Here is a 17,773-nt window from a genome sequence, read left to right as displayed (position 1 = left end):
ATTTCTTTAATAATCCTTTTATGCTTTCTTCTTATCTTTCCTCTTGCTGCTATTGTTTGATAGTGGCACTTAAACAGGTCTTTCCACAAGGTTACTCAAATTAAACATTAGCCGGCTCAGAAAGGAGCTACAGAAAACTACTCATAGATCTAGCCTAATAATCATGCGCCCACCAAACTTAGATTTCTTCATTTCTGTCTTGATTGTCTTAAAGTAAGACAGTTTTAGAGACCATCTTGACTACCTCACTATTGTTTTCTTTCATATTAGGATTTGTGGCGCCAAAGGACTATGTTGTACTGATAATTGGCTAGATTTCACTCTACTTTGATAATAGCAAATTTGCTTAAGGTTATGTACTCAAGAGGGTAAGACTGCCTTTAGCATCATTTTCTTTAATTGAACAATGGCACAATATCTTTTATCTGGGGTCCTCCAGGATAGGTAAATCCTTGCAGTCAAACCAAAACCAAATATATAAAACTATGCAGGAAAAACCAAAACAACTTAAGATAGTTTTTGTTCTTGTTATGTTATGTTGCATTATGTTTCTTTAAGTCTTTAAGCAAACTTCAAAGTAAGAATTTGGTTTCTAAGAAATGTTTTTTTTTTTATTGGAAATGCTGGTGAGCCTGTTATTTTGAAACTATGACACAAATAAGCTCATATGATATTTGGTAGCTGAACAGGTGGCTCACTCTGTTTCTCTCCCTGTCAATTTCCTATATCCCCCCCCCCCCAAGAAAGCAAGAAGTGCCTAGAGCTTCAAAACTTCAAAGACATTCACTGGCAATTTTCAACAATGGGAGGAAACAAATGGGGTAATATTTTCAAAGTGATGAAAAGTTAAAAATACAGCTTAAATTTTAATAAGATAAGGAATTCTTTAAATGTAAATAGATAAATAAAGCTTTTTAACTCATTTTGTCTCATACAGTTTTTTGTTGAGAGCATTTTTTTTTTTGCAGAAACTCCTTATATAAAAGGAAAACAATTCGTGGATAACACATATCAATTCAGAGATGTGTATCTTTTTCATAGGAAGAATATGTGAAATGTAAACATGATTCTGGAGTGAAATTATTGTTCAGTCAAGCACAATATCTAAAGAAGCAAAGATGTTAAGCAAACACCTACATGTATGCATATATCACACATACACTCACATATGTTGTAGAAGGAAGTGATGACAACAGATGTCTAAGGACTCGAGGAATGTTCTCCACCATTGACATACATTGTTTAGGCACAGGCATACGTCCTGCGAAGTTCACTATTAAGTGGCTTCACTACTGGGGAAACAATATACTCACCCACAGAAACTTTGTCAGGATGCAAAAACCATCCCACTCTTGATATAGTCAATAGATCTGGAGGACAAAGATTACAAGGCTGTTGTCAGAGTAACGTGGTATATTGCTTTACAATAAAGTATTGTTTTGTAATTAGAAGAAATTCATTATTTTTTTTAAATAAAAGCACTTTAATGTTAAGTATATTAACAATAATGTCACTAAGGATGAGGCTCTAGATATCATTGATTGGATTACTCTTCTTTTTATTTTTGAGATTATAATTTCAACATTTCTCCCTTCCTTCTCTCTACCTACCCACATACCCTTCCTCTCTCTCCTGATTCAAGGTCCTTTTTTCACTGTGTATATGCATATATGTGTAGGTATATACATATATTTCTAAATATAAGGGCACCTCTTCTACTCCCAAATTTCCTCATTTGCCTATAGTTTTGTTTGTTTGCTTGGTGTGTGTGTGTGTGTGTGTGTGTGTGTGTGTGTGTGTGTGTAGGTTTGAAGTCTTGAGGGTTTTTTCTCCATTCTGTTTGACATATTCATTGGTGGTGTCCTCGCTGAACACATGTTTGTATATTGATATTGTTGAAACTTTAGAGGTGTAGGTTCTGGTGTTACTAGGAGACACAATCTCAAAATAAACTACCTGATCCTTTGGCTCTTGGCATATGTCTACCCACTCTTCCACAATGTTCTCTGGACCTTAGGTGTGTGCTTTGTAGAAGTATCCTTTGGTACTGGGCTTCACATCTCTGCATTTTGATTGGTTGTGATTGGCAGCATACACACACTACATTACACTGCAAAATTATAATGCTACTTTAGTTTCAGTCCACTCTCTTTCAGAGACAGGGTAACGTGTACTCCAAGTTGGCCTTGAACTCAAGTGACCTTGAGTTTCTGATTGTCCTACCTCTACCTCCTTAGCAATGGTCTCTCTCCATTGTCTCTTTTATGAGGCTCTGGAAAGCATTTTATCAATTGCATTAGGTCCCCAGCCCTCATATTCTTATGAGATCAGTTTTGTAGATATACTTTGTTGTTAACTGAAAAATAATTATTTAAAGCATGCCTAAATTTAAAACATATGGGGGAATTTTTAGTTAGTAATAATTTCAGGAAATATTTTAATAGATATTTACAATTTATCAATAATTGAAAGTGATATAGAATATACACGGAGATGAGAATTATTGAAATTGTAAAGGATAGGGTGTTGAATCACCAAGCAAATGCATTCCTGAAGAGAAAACTAAGAAGTATTTAACTTGAAAAGATGTATCAAACACATAGAGAGTGAAGGAAGCAAGGACAAACCCAACATAATCTTAGCTGGAACTAGAGAATAATGTGGCTTGTAATCTCATGAGGGCAGCTTCCAGAATGCTTTATTCAGTATTGGGTCTGAGAGGGTCAGCATTCCAGGTGCTCAATGGATATTTAATGACCAGTAGAAAACATTGCCAAAAATTTACTTTGTTGAAAAAGTTCATATGGGAAAGATTGCTTTTGCAAGACTGACAATGAAATAAAGAAAATATGAATATTCTGTTTAATAGCATAGGTAATACATGAGACACAATAAAAATACACATACAAGTGATTCAAAGAAAATGAAGATTTATAGCACAATCTGACATTGTGAATATATTTGAAACCTAGAAGGATAAAAATATGTTAAAATATAAAAAGTTAGAATTAAAGCAAGAATAATAAAAATATAATAGAGTAATAGTTATTAGATAAACAGAAATTCTATAAATAAACAGTGTCTCCTTCAAAGGTGGCTCATGTAGACACTAATGTGTAGCTAAGCTTTCCAGAATTAGTGATTCTACTTTATGAAAGACTTCAAAAACAGAGAGAGAGAGAGGGGGAGAAAAAGAGAGAGAGAGAGAGAGAGAGAGAAAGAGAGAGAGAGAGAGAGAGAGAGAGAGAGATCAGGTTTGATGTAATTAGTATGAATTAAACAATTAGAATACAAAAATGATATTTATAAATTAATTTTGTCTAACATCACATAAAGGATTAATAATATGACATTAAAGATTAATACTACCTTAAATAGATATGGTATCCAACATGAACTTATAGACAGTAGCATACATAGAAATTACAGAGAAGTATATTAGTGTCTGTGTCTAGAGCAACAAAATCTACTTTCTAGCAAAATGATTGTTTTGGATTGGCCATTGTCAAGTTTCTTTGACTAGCCACTATGCTAGTTGTCTTTGAGGCTCTCATCTCTGTTTGCTGAACTTTCTGAACAACCATATTGCACTGTATGTTGTTAGTAGTTCCTGGGCCAATTGTGTTAGTGATGCTTTGAGTTTTCTTCACTACTTTATGTTCCATTTTTAACTCAAATAAGAAAACTGCTGAAATTTGCTTTGTATCTACCTTAATTTTTAAATTATAAAACAAATTTAACATCAATAAATAAGCCATTAGCAAGGACAAAGTGATTTTATGTGTCATCAGTATTATTTCTTGAGATGGGCATTGACATTACTCCTTGTACATACCCAATCCACAATATAAGCCACTCTTCACATGGTTATGAGCACCTATTAGGAGGCAGATAAAGTACCAGGTGATGAGTGTAAGTGATTATTCAGTGTCTGCTTCCAATTCTTATTTATTTATTTATTTATTTATTTATTTATTTATTTATTAAAGGTTTCTGTCTCTTCCCCTCCACCGCCTCCCATTTCCCTCCCCCTCCCCCAATCAAGTCCCCCTCCCTCGTCAGCTCAAAGAGCAATCAGGGTTTCCTGCTCTGAGAAGAGGTAGCCTATTATGGGAGACAGACAATAGAGAAATAACTCCTAGAAGAGTTGTATCAGTTAGGAATTGGGAGTGGGGGGTACAATCAATACAAATAAACCCTAGCTAATTTAATTAAAAAAGAACCTTATTTGAGGGCTATGGAGTTACTCACAGGATTGAAGGAAATCGGAGGAACTACAGCTTTCAAATGGACAGGAGCCAGAAGAACTTCATGATAAGAGGCAGAAACCAATTGGTATTATTGTCAGGCTGCCAGTGGTGGTATTAATCAGGACTAACCATTCCCAATCCAGTGTCTCTCCACTAAAGATCTCAATTTCCAAGAGAGTAAGGTCAATTGACCTAGCTTTATCTCTAACTACCACTTGACAGGAAGGAAGCTGGATATTCTGGTTGGCAAGCCACTTGAGAGTGCACACCATGGGTGAAGAAAAAAATTTAGGGCATGAATTTGGAACAGACAAAACCAAGAAAATTGCCACGAAAAATTTGTTAGATGTCAGGAAAATGCAGAGCCATGTAGCACTGGAATGCTTCAGAGTGGGTGATGAAGTGTTCAGATTATACTTAATGATGCTTTGGCTGAAGCATGAAAGCAAGTAATTTGTGTGAAGAAGAGAGTCAAGATCAAGAGGCATTTTGGGGGATGGAGAAAAGATCAAGAGGCCTTGGGGGGTTGGAGAAAAGAATCAATAGCACTTGTTGCTCTTCTGGAGAACCTGTATTCAGTCCCTGGCACCTGTGTTGAGTAGCTCAAAATCACCTTTAATTTAAGGTCCAAGTAATTTGCTGTACTCTTCTGGCCTCTGCAGGTACCCCCCCACACACATGGGTATGTACAAGGCTCACATGTATGCACACACAAATAAAAGCTAATGGTAACTCTTTGAAAGAAAGACATTTAGTTTGTAAGAGTAATAATGAACCAAAACATAAATATTTGGAAGATCACAATAATTGAAGAAACAGGAAATTATTTACTCACAGAAAGTAAAAAGAAGCCTTTTTGTAGAGGATTTGGATATGCCTAAAAAAGAAGGTAACAGCATGACAATTGGCATCTTCTAATCTGTCCCATAGCAGAGGTAAAACTTTATTTTAGGAACATAAGGGGATCAAGTGGGTCTCCTAAGTGGTAGATGTTATGATTAAATGGACATCTGAGGAAGTTTGGCTATTGAGTGGAGTGGGCAGGTTGAGAGATAGAGAAGACATTCAACTCATGAAGAAGCTACTTCAAGAGTGTATTGAAACCTGAAAAGAATATGAATGGGAGGTTTGTAGTAAGAATGTAAGGAGGGCGTGATGCACAAGAACTGCTATGAATTAAAAAAGCTCAGGAATAATTGATATGGGCTTAAAGGAGAGAGAGGGGGAGAGAGGAGGAGAAACAGGAGAGAGAGCAGAGAGAGAGAGAGAGAGAGAGAGAGAGAGAGAGAGAGAGAGGAATGTCATCTGAACTTCTTTTCTGGGAGAATTCTTATTTTTTTTTTTTTTTTTGTAAAGCTCAAGGACTTTAGTTGGTTATTGTCCTCTGGCTCAGATGGCAATATGAAAACTGCTCATCTCTCTTCTAATGTGTTTGCTTTGAATCCCTTGGAGGTTAGAGGTCAAGACTTGGCAGCTTTGCTTCAAGGTTCTACTGCCTGTCTACAGTCGAATCAGTGTAAATGATGTTTCAAGAGGTTAAGGAGATAGGCCACTTGGGAAAAAGCTGGCAGCACAAATATGAGGGCTGAGTTCAATACTTAGCTTAGCACCTTTGTAAACGTGTGAACCCATGGTGGTACATACTTGATTCACATAGATGGGGAAGTAGAGACAGGCAGATCTCTGGAGCTTAATGGGCAGCCAGTCCGGGTTAATGAGCAACACCAGGTACCATTGAGAGATGGCATCTCAGACAACAGTGTGAATAACTCCTGGGGAACTATGAAAGACCTATGAACTCTACACACAGCACACATGTGGACGTTTACTCACTTACACATACAGAAAAATGAAGCACTTTTGAAAAACCCTTGCTTTCGTTTGGTCATTTTGCATCCGTTAAAGGCAAGCTATAGCACTCTCCAGACAAAACCAGCTTTTCTTATGATTGTAAATGACAGGGTTTGTCTTGGCTGGGTAGCGAGTAGGGTATACAACAGATTGAAATTCAAACTGACCATTCACATCTGAAATTCATTCTTCCATTACAAAATCAGCAACCCCAGAGGACTTTTTACCTCCTGATCAAATCAAATACGTGACCTTTCACAGGATAGATTTACTAAATAAAAAGGGACACTATGAGATTATTTGATATAACCTAGAGGTATGAAGCCAAGTCTTCACATAAATCCTTGGTGACCCTCTACTAGAGTACAAACAGCATCCTATGTGAGCCCAAACATTTACATGTGTGTTGGTGTGTGTGTGTGTGTGTGTGTGTGTGTGTGTGTGTTTGTGTGTGTGTGTGTTACTTCACCAATAATGTTTTCTAAGAATAGAGAACTGTTGTCTCTCTTGTCCTATTAACTTTCCTCTTGTATAGATTCATTGGCAATAGGGGAACCTGTCTCCTGTCACTCACATACTTCTTCATATATAGGAAGAGTAATGTTAGCTCCTTATTCAGCCTTCTTTTCAGCAGGCTAAATAAACTCTATTCCTTAACCTTTCCTCAGAGGGAATATTAGTCAAAACTTTAATCATTTTAGTGGTTCTCTTCTGGACTCCCTCCAGATTTTCCACAGCACGTTTTATCTGGAAGAGTTGGAAAGAAATACAGTAGAGGAAAAAAAAATCCCATGAATCCAGACCATGTCATTTCTAAATTTTTGACAATTCAGATGGGGATTTGCTTATTCAAGTCTTTCTTCATGAATTTTGTAAGGTCAAGACTAATCAGATTTTAGTGGGTCTAGGACAGGTACGCAAGGGAAATAAACAGGTGAACCTTCTGCTAAGTGTTTCAGTGGTAAGTTTTCCCACAGAATCGCTTGTAGGCCAAGTACACAGACATCACCTGGCCATATCTGTCACCTCCCTAAGGACCTACACTAAGCAACAGTGAGAAACAAGAGTGGGTTGTTGGTATTAGGACCCATATTATCTCACAGGGGAATGTGTTTATTGACTAAATGGCTAGATTTATTCTGACATTATTCCACAATTCTGAGCTAACAAATCACTATGATTTTTTCTATATATTCTAAATTATACAATTAAAAACAACTATGATCAATTTGCTTGGTCAAGTAGTTGGGTTTTTGCCAGTTTAGAGAAAATAATGTGATAGGTTGTTTCTCTAATTTCAATATCCAAACCTTTCATTGATCTACTACATATAGTCACCTTATAAGTTAAAGATATTTGATGGTTTTTTCCCAATGTTTAAGCATCCCGACTTTGTCTACTTTGTACCTAACACAACATGATTACATCCTCAGGGCTTGGGTAAGTATAACAGATGTATCAGTGGTGTTTAACGAGAACATGGTAAGAAACAGAGTGGGATTCTTGGGAGGTCAGGAAAGAATCATGCAAGAGCCCCTTTAGAGGAAGACTTGCAGATGAACAAGGCAGAGGATGGAACACAGATTTCACAAAAGTCCAGATATCTACTGTTAACAATTAGATTTAATTCATGTCATTAATGGGACATAAATATTTTTACTATGAGAACTTGAAACAGGAAGGATGCTCCTCTCTTTGTATACACCTAAATATTTCTATTTGTATGTGTCTTTCTGAGTATGCGCCACATGCATGCAAATTCCTATTGAGGCCAGAAAAGGGCATCAGATCCCCCGGAGCTGGAGTTACAGCTGATTTTTGAGCCATTGGATATGTGAACTGGGGACTGAACTTAGAACATCTGGTAGAATTGCAAGGGCTCCCAAGAACTGAGCTATCACTGTGGTCCACCATAATTATTTTTAAGAAGAAAAAATATACCTTTCTTTACTCTCCACTTGTGTTCAGAACTAGCTGAGATATCGGATATAGTTGATCAATATAGCTCTGTTTTTACTGATGATTGCTAGGTAGAAGATGCAGATGAGATGCAAATTAATGACAAATTTACTGAGTCTATAAGATGTAGCTACTAGTGTTAGGTAAGGCTGGAGGACCTAAGATATTGTAAGACTGGGGAAAGCATTTTCTTTAGGTTTATTGAAGAGGACTCAGATTTCTCTACAGATAGGAAAATCCCTGGAGAGCCCAGAAGGAAATACCAGCTATGGAGCTTGAATTTCTGCCCCAAATTCTCCAATGGGATACTCCAAGGCCCTTCCCCTATGAAAGACTCTACACAGAAAACCTGGAGAACAAGGAGTAAAGTTGCAGCCAGATTCATAAGTCTTCTGTATCCAGAATCAGTTTCATTTTCTGAATTTTTGGCATGAGGAAGCAGGAAACCAACAAAGGCCCACATCTAATCAAGTAGACTGTCATTCTCTGCTCATTTGAGAATCAGGAAAAGAAGTCTCAAGAGGACAAGATCAGGATCTAGATTTAGGTTTTAATTCTGTTTTGTATTAATGGAATGCCCTTGACTGAATAAAATGTGACTAGTAGTGTTAGAACTTAAGTTTCAAGGTTTAAATGTAAAACACTTGTATTAGGACTAGAGCACAGGTGATGTCAGGCATGTACTTGCCTTAGAAGCTGTGTTTCTGGTCAGTTCTTAAGAGATGAGTGGATGCCAGTGATTTTGTTCCTTTTTGTACACATTCAAAACAAAGGAGCCCACTGAGTCGTGTCCTGTGGAAGAGTATTTCTCACAAATGTGCTTGTAAATTGTTAACTTGATGGTCTCGATCAAAAATTGATCCTAACTCATTGTCTAGAATTTTTGTTTCAAAATCCTTTAATAACAGAAATACCCAATATTTTTACATTGCCTTATGACATCATCATCTCCAATTTTGTTGAACTGTATTTGTAGCTATGCTTGAAATTCATGTGGCCCACATGCTAAGGTTAATATGTTTGCTAATCCTAAAATTTCCCATGTGGTGCTAATGTTGTTGACCAGATCATTACATTTATTCATTTATTTTGTTGATGTGTATGTCTATGACCACGGATGTGCCATGAAACATGTATGGAGGTCAGAAGACATTATGAAGGGAGTCAGATCTCTCATTCTGTCATCTGTGTCCCTTGGGTAAAATTCAACTCATCAGACTTGATGGCATGCATCTCTGAGCACAGAGCTATCTTGCCATCCATGACCAGTAAATTAAGTTTTGCATAGAATGGGTATAAGGGCTTGAACCATGGATATATAAATCTGCTTGAGTGGTCTAAAGATCAAGAATAAGTAATGCTTCCAGGTGCAGACACCTAGGCTTAGCTACAGGGGCATATTTCTTCATGCCTTTAAGTGTGCTCTCAGTTACAACCTATGTAATGTATTTGGACCCTACTGCTTGTGATTTATATCTTGTAGCTCTCTCATCAGTTACTCTCTTAATTCTTACACCCAACTCCTTAATTAAGATGGAGACAGAATACATCCTTTGATCAATTCACAGCCCTGACAAAACCTAGTGCTTAGGGACAAGTCAAATCAATAAAGGCTTGCTTCAAGCATCACTCCTCCAACTTCAGCATGCTCTACAATCACTCAGCAGACTTCTTCAATAGCTCAGTGCAGGACCTGGTCCCATAAGGTTCTGATTCAGTAGGTCTGGCTGGGGGATTGTATAACATTCTAACAAGCTTCCGTGGAAAGCCGGGGCTGCTGCTTGAGAGTCAGAGTTTGAGATCCATCAGATCACAATGAGGTCTGAGTGCCTCTGTGAACAGAAACTATTTGGACAAGGGTGGGTGATCAAATTTAATACCATTAGATTCAGAGCTGGTACAAATACAATATTCGTTTAACCAAGGACTGAGGGAGTATAGAGGTAGGCCAATTGGATGTCACCACCAAATCCAGAGTAGCTGAAGTCAGCTGACAGCATGCAAATCTCCTGTTATTGTCCACAAGAAGGCTTTAGGAGGGTGAAGGGAATGATTGCCCATCCAACCCACCCCTCGTCTCTTTGTCAAAGCAAATGATACCCTAGGAATTAGTCCACTGTTTCAGTGGGAAATACCCACTCATGATAAACATCAGCATCATTTCTACTTCCTCTAGAATCCTATCTGATCTCTAGAGGTGCCAGTCAGCATTTTCTACAGGATTTGCAGCACCCCAATGATAATGGTGGTGCTGAGTATTTTCTATTACCATTTATATGTTGCTACATCTAGAATTTTCTGTAAAACAATGATTGCACCTTTCTAAGTATCTATCATAATCTATAATGTGTGTTTATAAATTTTGAGAATATACTAGGATATACTAGAGGTTCTTCTTTAAATGCAATAAAAATGATTCTGAGTCCAATGAGCCTTTTTTTTATTTGACAAAGTAAGTGTTAAATGTCTAATTATTTATAGGGGGAGGGAAGTTGCCATTGTGCCATTGGTGATACAGTATATTTCCTTTGCCTGAAAACTAGCATTTCTTACCAGCACAACTGATGTGGCATTTCCCTCTGTATGCTGTGATTACCATTGATTAATAAAAAAAAAAAAACTGTTTTGGACCTATAGCAAAGGAGAACTTAGCTAGGTGGGGAAAATAAAACTGAATGCTGGGAGAAAGGAGGCAGAGTAAGGAAGAAGCCATAGAGCCACTGCCAGAGACAGACATGCCGAAACTTTGCCAGTAAGCCACTGCCATGTGGCAATACACAGATTAATGGAGCTGGGTTAAATTAATACAGAAGAGTTAGCCAATAAGAAGCTAGAGATAATGGGCCAAGCAGTGATTTCATTAATACAGTTTCTGTGTGATTATTTTTGGGGCTGAGCAGTCGGGAACCAACAAGCAGCCTTCCACAGCACACAATCATTTTACAATGTGACTATATTAAATCCAGGTATGATAAAAAATGAACGTTTATTTTTACGAAGTTCCAGGTTAACACACTTTAACGTTCTCAAAGGTTAATTCAGAGAACAGTGGTTTTAACATCTGGGTATGTTTATGTGATGGAGTTTTGCTCACTAAAACATATTTGTAATTTCAGATCCATGGCTGAGATACTTTGAGGTCATTCATCATGTCCCTGTAGAATGAAGACAACTTAGAATTGTGACTCACATTTTCTGCTTTATTTAAGAGAGAACTCATTTTCTGGGTCTTGGTTTTGACTCTCATAGTGTAAACAAACACTTGGCATAGTTAGCACCAATTTTTTCACTTATGCTCCATGTTAGTGCTTTTATTGGGAAAAAATGGCCCCCAAACAAAGGCCTAAGGAAGATAAAACTTTATGAGAGGGTACATGTATTAGACATGATTTTTAAAGATGTGAGTTAGTACACTGTTGACAAAGACTTTAAAGCTAATGGGTCAATGATATATATTAAATAAGGCATTTTAAATAAGAAATGCACATTAACCAAGGTTATGTATTTATTGTCTGATAAAAATTTTGTAAACAGAGGCTCACAGGAACCTAGTTTGTATTTCCCCTTGGAGTAATAGTTCAGTATTGGTAAATTCAGTGTTCAAGGTAACTTTAAGTAATGTAACTCCTGAGATTAATGAAGTTCAAGTACACAGAAACCAGGTAAGTACGTCATAGAACCTTAACAATTATATGTGGAAAAAATGACATCTCTCCTGAAGACTGCACGCTGCCCTTACTACAAAGCTAAGAAACAATGAAAAGTAAGTAGTACCCTGCTGAGAATAGTTTTTAAAGCATCAAAATAAAGCAACAGCCTTCAAGGCTGAGGTGACTGATCCCCTTGTATGGGTTTAGGGATCAAGGGCGAATGAAAGCAAGTTGAGAGATGTAATGTCTTTGGTGATGAGCTCATGGACATTTGTCATTTCCAGAATATCTGACTAGCATACATACATAAATAAAAGAAGGCATGTATGAAAGATAATGATGTATCATTTCTCAGGGACTATGATTAGATTATGTGGCAGGCACACAAACGTATTCCCCTCCTACAAACACACACACACACACACACACACACACACACACACACACACACAAATAATGGGTAAATAAATGCATCGATGTTCATTGATATACATCTCTATATTTCATACCCACAAAAATAAAAGGCATATTAATGGCTACACATATTCTGACAAACTACCATCTTCTATTACTGCAACAAAGCTTCTTTTTTTGTTTGTTTTTTTTCTCTTTTTTCAGAGTCTTACAATAGTACTTAGACTGGTTACACATATCTTATGCACCCAATATAATCCCAGACTTTTTATAGTCCTGCCTCATCCTCCTGAATGGTCAGATAACAGGCATGCCTCACCACACACAGCTTCCAGAGCTTTCTTTCCAAGTTCTTGAGAAGGCTTGTTAATGAAGAATAGGTGGTGGGGGACTGGAGTTGGCTTAGCTGCTAAAGGAAGAAATAGTGAGTTCTCATTCATTGTCAGGCCTGCATAATTCTCATCCTTCCTGACACTGAGACAATGTGTAGATATGCCCACAGACAAAGGTGTTCCAAAAGAGCAGAATGACACCTAGATATTGTGATGAAGTCAGACAGATAGCTGATGCAAACATTCCAAACAAAGCAATGCTTCAGACAGATGGGAGACACTGACGAGGAGTTACTAGATGGAGTGAGATTTGAGGTTGTCAGTATTGAAGCCCCTTGAAACACAAGCATTCTGTGTGAGTGGGAGGTACAAACCTGTTTTCATATTGAGGTCAACATTGAAAATGCAGAAAATTAGCAAAAGAGGTTTCTGGCAGTTAGCCATGATGACCAAACCTTATAGCAATATGCTGACAAACACATATATGTATTTTTTTGTGTGTGTGTGTTGTATACATTTGACAACAATGAGAAAAATAGATGACGATTTTGAAAGAACAAGGAGGCATATGTGGCAGAGTTTAGAAGGAGGTAAAGGGAAATGACATAATTTTATTATATTTTCAAAAATATAGAATTAAAACAAGAAAAAGAGAAGAATTTACACCTCAGTGGACAATCTGTATTCAGGGGACTTGGTAAAATTTAAATTTCATGATAAGAAAAATTACAAAAGAAAGATTAACCTGCAAAATACATTAAATGCTATTGAGTAATTAAAAATACAAACCTGGTGGGGAATTCATCTGTCAGGATTTGAGGAAAGGCAAGTGCTGAGAAGACTATCAAGTATACCCTGGAACATGATGACTGACCAATGGGCATCTTCACTAGAGGTCTGCCTTTGATATATGAATGCTATATGCCAGCAACCTGTTCTTTCTCAGGGCTGGATTATTTAGGGTGATTTGTATAATGTACCTTGTTGTGGCATGCAAATGACTCATCCCCTCCTCTGCCTGCACCATAGCCAAACCAGGCTGGTGGCCCTGAAACAAATGTCTGATCTTACAGTGGCATTTAATCACACATTGGGCTTGATTTACAAATGCTATTGTCTTTTTATCTTCTGTTAAGAAATTATTAGCAGGAAATATCTTGGCCTGAATGCCACAACATGCTGGCTCAATTTAAGACATAGTATAGATCACTGGGATTTCTCCTGTCAAATGGGACCATTAGACTGCATATTAAAAATGTATATATTTCTGTGTCAGGGGGAGATGCATTGGGCACCATTATGCAAAAGGCCACCAAAGAGGCAAGGGGATCAGATACAAATGGAGAGTTTGGAGGAGTTGATAAATGTGCCATTGAAAAAGCAGTATATATGACATCTTATTTATCTTGTTTCATTGAGAGGAGTCCACACCCCTCTTTTTACTAGGTGTGGCCAGCCACTCATGAACTAGGTGACAGAGTCCGCCTTTCGTTCCTCACATACATGTGCTATGTTTAAAACAGGCTGCAGCTCTATCAGTCAGCCCTGCGACTGCCCTTAAGTCCTGACACATCCTGTTAGCACATCAATCTCTGACGGGTCCCAGCCCTTCATCAGTCCAGGATACATTTCCACCACTTCTTCATCTCCTCTGTCCTGCTGAGCCTGTTTTGCTGTGTCATGCTGTCCTTTGCTATCCAATGCCTGCACAGAACAGCTGAGTCATTATACCCCTGGGACTGCAGTTTTACGCTTGGTGCCCTCTTGCTTTGCCCGACATAGGTGAACGAGGAGTGGTGGGTGGCATTCCTTGATGCAACAGATTGGTCATGTGACTCCTATCCACTGACACTTCAGCAGGCAGCTGAGTCACACCTGATAGCCTTAAGTAAGCTTATTAAAGCCAGCTAGAGACAACAGGTGAAACAGGACCTTATGCACTCTGCCACCAATGAGTCTGGCTCCAGGTCATCACCAAGTGCGCAAGATCTAATGAGACAGGGACACAGAGACAGCAGCCTCTCTCTTGACTCTCATTCTATCCTTGTACAACCTTGGACCAGACTCTTAACACCTAGGGCAGCTGTTTTCGATCTGCCTCCCACACAGATGTGTAGTAGACCCCAGTCATGATGACGGTAACAATTATCATCATTTAATGATTTAATGAATGGCTTGGAGGTGGATGCCCTTGATAATTAGCAAAAAAGAGGAAAGAGCTCTGAGGTTGAATGGAGCAAAGTAATTTTCACAGAAATAAGTTGAAAAAAAAACCTATCAACCAGTTGATTCCCATGAGCATTTCCTTTCTGCTGTTTTGCAGGGCTGCCAGCCTTGGCACACCACAGGATAGATGCATAAGCTTTGCTTCATGTTTAAACACTTTTTTTTTTGTACTTCAGACATTGTTTTGCAGTTGTGGTTGTCTATGTTTTATTGTTTTCACAGTTCTAATTTACTTCCAGCTGAGTTATTCTCCTCTTTTCTATTTGCAGCCGTAAAAAGATGCTCACTCTGTTTGCCTCCAAGTAATACCCCCATTGTAACCCTATTGTGGGACATTTTGTCTATGCACATAAATCTCTGGTTATTGTCATTTAGGTTACTTTATCTGCTGCACTAAGTCAAAATCTAGAAGGCCTGCTTTGGGGCGGTGAATTAAAGCTTGTCAAAATAAGATTCACAGAATGAGAATTTCAGGACTTCTCAGAGTGACAGCTCCGGCCAGCATGATGGGGATCTCTAAATGTCACAGACAGAGTTTGCAATCAAAGCTCTAACTGCAGCAACACTGGGCAGTGCCCAGGCTTTCATAGAGCTTCCAGCTGAGAAGGAAAAGAAACAACCAACCACGAGACATGCACGGACATCAGAGGATTTCACTTTCCACTGAGAGTCAGTCAGACACAGACTCCGAGAAGCATAGGAGGAGAATGTACTGTTCAGAGCAGACAAAGGGGCAAGGTGTTCCAACAATACTTATAGAACATTATCTAAGACACAATAGGAAGAAATATTAAATAGGATGAAAAAGCTAATTTGTGACAACCATTCTTTGAGAACTTACATCACAGTGAGGCAGTATTATGGGTTGAATCATGGTCACAGCAAAGATGATAAGCCTATAAGTGTAAGCACCTTAGAATATGGTCACACACACACACACACACACACACACACACACACACACCACCTGAAGTTATGTGATTGCAAAGGCAGAGTTCAGGGGTGACATATCTCCCAACCGAGGGTTATGAAGCATGGCCAATAAACTCCTAGCAGATGAGAACAGGCATGAGACAGCTGTTCACTTACAGTACTAGAGGGAATTAATTTTCTGCCACCACCCTCTCAGTCTTTCCAAATAGAGAGACATACTTTTTCTTGCTTTTGCCTTATAGTTTGTCACACACAGTGATGGTGCCCTATGACATTATGTGGGCAGCCAGTGTCCCCAAGTCCTCCAATCTGTAACAGATGTTACTCCTGTATCTCAGAGTCTGGCTTGACCTCAGAACTTTCCTTAAAATAGACCCCAGAATCAGAGGCTGAATTTTCAAAACTTGAGAAGCTAAGTATAGCAAGACTTGAGTTAAAACTCTCAAAAATTAGGAGCATTGGGCAGGAAGTCTTAACCATTAAGCAAGAGAGTTGAAATTGAGAGATTCTGGGAAAGAGAACATCTTCTTTCGCCAATGAAGTGCTACCTGGTGGAAGAACTACATTATAGGGCAGACCACTACTCAGGAGTAGTTGGCCATCACAAAGAAGACTCCATGATGTCTTGTGTGTGATGTTTTGTTCTGTTTGATTGTTTTTAGAATAATAAGGAATATGAGGTTGGGGGAGAGGATTTGCAAAAAGTTAGGGGGAAAATATGATCAAATTTAGTATATATATATTTTTTTAATTAAAAAATTTAAAAGCCTGTGAAAATCAATGCAACTTTAAAGTAAATAGGTTCTTAAACAGTACCTAGCAGACATCAGATCTTTACTGAATAGTTAAAACAAAAACAAAGCTTTAATGTGCTAGATCGATTTGTTTACTATGTAGCCCAGGCTACCCTCAAGCTCATTGCATCTTCCTGATTCTGATTCCCAAGGCTGAGCTTACAGGTATGAACCACTGCACGTAGCTTAAAGGTTTTGCTGTCATTGTTGTTATTGTTGATTGTTATTGTTTTAAGACAAGGTCTTACTATGTAACTCAGGCTTCCCTTATACTCATGATCCTCCTGCCTCAGCCTCCTGAGTATCAAAATTACATGTGACACTTCTGAAATGTAAATATCACTTATCACATCAAATATACCTCCATTTCCCATACTTAAAATGTTTTAGCTATTAGGCTTAGAACTTGCATTTTCAGGGAGGAATGCTACCAAAGTCAACCCAGGCCATTTTATGTAAGAGTTCTCTGTGAAGGGGTACATAATGCCAATCGATCTTTTCCATTTGGGGTAACTGTAACATTAATTCTTTGATTTATTTGATTGATTATTTGGAGGATTTTCTCCATATAATTAATAACTACTTCAGGGAAAGAGATACTTTAAGATTTCTTAAATATTATTTTCCTCTAGAAATTTCCAAAGTTGTACTTTGTGTCTATTATTAACTTCTGCTTGGTTCAATTACTGCTTAGGTGGTTGTCAACTATGTTGTTTTTGTACCTTTTTGGCTGGCATGCTATTATGCCACTTTTCCAGGGATATCTTTTCATAAGGAACACAAACTCCTTTACTGCTCTATTCAATGGATTATAATTCATTATTTATTTTGAACTATATATATTTTTGAACTGATGTGGACAGGTCTTCTTCAAACAGCTTCAGTCTAGCTCCCGTGTATCAATTACACATCCTCTTCAGTGTATGAGCCCTTCTAATTTTCAAGAACAACAAATGATTATAATTTATTCTGGTTTCTTTTGCCTATCTGTGGCACTTAATTTTAACACTTCTCTGAGAAACTCTATCTTTTTTGAATGAGAAATTTAAACATGTAGGAAGCAAGCTCTAGGAAACAATCAAGTTCAACGACCTCTTCATTCCATTTCTCAAATTTACAGTATTCACTACTTGTTGACACAATGTAACATGACTGTCTCTTTCAAACTCTCTGGAGACTCCATATACATTTTCTTCTCTATCACCATAGCTTGGTTAGGGTTTTTATTGCTGTGAAGAGACACCACGACCACAACAACTCTTATAAAGGAAAACATTTAATAAAGAGTGCTTACAATGTCAGAGGTTTAGTGCATTATCATCATGGTGGGACACGGTGGCATACAGGCAGACTTGGTGCTGGAG

The sequence above is a fragment of the Microtus oregoni genome, unplaced genomic scaffold (assembly GCF_018167655.1).
Source record: "Microtus oregoni isolate MIOR12 unplaced genomic scaffold, Mior012 000090F_ref0000504, whole genome shotgun sequence".
Classification (NCBI taxonomy): domain Eukaryota; kingdom Metazoa; phylum Chordata; class Mammalia; order Rodentia; family Cricetidae; genus Microtus; species Microtus oregoni.
This window is presented reverse-complemented; position numbering follows the sequence as displayed.